At 36.6% G+C, this 1,712-nt stretch overlaps 1 non-coding gene across 1 annotated transcript; it reads left to right on the plus strand.

Moving 5' to 3' along the window:
• The first annotated feature begins 352 nt into the window (after positions 1-352).
• On the plus strand, positions 353-468 carry LOC112133340 (U5 spliceosomal RNA). The gene has a single exon (XR_002914985.1). It is a non-coding gene; the product is annotated as a U5 spliceosomal RNA (small nuclear RNA).
• Positions 469-1,712: the final 1,244 nt, after the last annotated feature.

Here is a 1,712-nt window from a genome sequence, read left to right on the forward strand (position 1 = left end):
CAAAGTATGACCACTGGGCCTTGGGCAGCCCTTGGACTGCCCTGCACCAGCATGTTGTCCTGTTGTGCTGACCAGGGACAGAAGCAGCTCAGAATGCTGGACTTCAAAGAACTTTGTTCTTGCAGTCAGGGACTAGAAACCCTAAGCAGTGATCCATTAGTGGACATAGGACCAAGGAAATGTCAGTAGTTGCCACACGGTAAATAACTTGACTGCTGTGTCTTAAGTTTTTAACTTTCATCCATGATGTTGGATATAGTTATAGTTCATTCATTTTCATTACTATATAGTATCTCATTCTATGACTATAACAGATAATTTATCTGTTCTACTTTTTATAGAAATTATTTTGATTTTCCAGTTTCTTTTCAGATCATATAAATTTTTCTCCTTTTACTAATGGTTTTCATGAAGAGGAACAATTCTGAGTCTTAAATCAATTTTTGAGGCCTTATTTTGGCAAGGGTCTCTATATATTATTTTATATATAAATGAATAATTAAGATTATTAACATAATTTTTAAAAAGTATTTAGGTTCCAGTTTTATCTATTCTGAATAATGCTTCTTTGAAAATGCTTGTACATGTCAGGGGTGAATCTGTAACAAAAGAATCAAATGGACATTCTAAAATTTTAAAATGTAGTATATAAAAGTAAGAATGTAACAGATTGGTTTAACAGCAGATGGGACATTAACTGAATCTCCATTAACTGAAAGACAGATCAATGCAAAGGACTCAAATTAAAGTATAAAGAGAAAAAGAATTGGTAGGATTTAAAAAAAAAAATGTAGAAAAGTTCCAATGTTGAATTGTGTGGCCTGACCTAGTCCCAGCCAGTCAAAGTGCCAATATTCCCTTAGTCACAGGATTGAATCAAGAGTTGGCATGTAATTTGTTTTGGTGCAATCAGAGCTAATTTTGGAGCTTAGTTTTGAACCACTGGGATGTGATGCTCTCTTTTCCATTGAACTTGAACCTGAAACTTCAGTGTTAACCTGGAACTTCTGGGCTGGTGTCTAGTTAGGGTCAAGAGAGAAGAGTAACTAAGTCCTTATAAGATCATTTGAGACCCTGGGGAGAGCTACAACAATCCTATCCTTGACAGTTATGTGAGCAAATATTTCTACTCTTGCTTTAGATCTGTTAGAGTTGGTTTTTTGCTTTGTTTTGTTTTTCTCGCCTTCAACAAGAGCCTTAACTATAAATACTTCTTCACTCTTGTGCATTCCCCAAATGCCCTCTTGCAGGCCATACAAAAGGAAAGGTAGATCTCATAGTATGGAGAACTTTAGACCAACTCCCTGGCCTATCTCCTAAAGTGTATATGATCTTGAATCTGGCTCTTTCCCAGTAAAGCTACAGCATTGCTCTAGAAGGCTGACTGACAGCATAAGGGACAGCTGTGTAGAAATCTCCTTCTTCATTGGCTCCCCAGTGACCTATATTCATCTAGCAAGCCTTGCATTCCTCTGTCCCTTGCTCATTTTTTAGACCCTAAGTTTAACATATTGTTTTAATTAACATTTTAGGAGCTAAACTCAGAGAGCAGTGATTTTGTCTGAGTGGGAGGGTTCGTGATTACTCTCTGAATGGTATCATATTCAAAGCAAGTAAAGAAATGCTTGTGAATTTCAATTGCTTTTCCTTTTCAGTCGGAAGATAAACCTAACATTCAAAATTGCCATCAGACAGAGAAGAAAGCCTGCTTG

Source organism: Pongo abelii, chromosome 3 (genome assembly GCF_028885655.2).
Source record: "Pongo abelii isolate AG06213 chromosome 3, NHGRI_mPonAbe1-v2.0_pri, whole genome shotgun sequence".
In the NCBI taxonomy this organism is placed as follows: Eukaryota; Metazoa; Chordata; class Mammalia; order Primates; family Hominidae; genus Pongo; species Pongo abelii.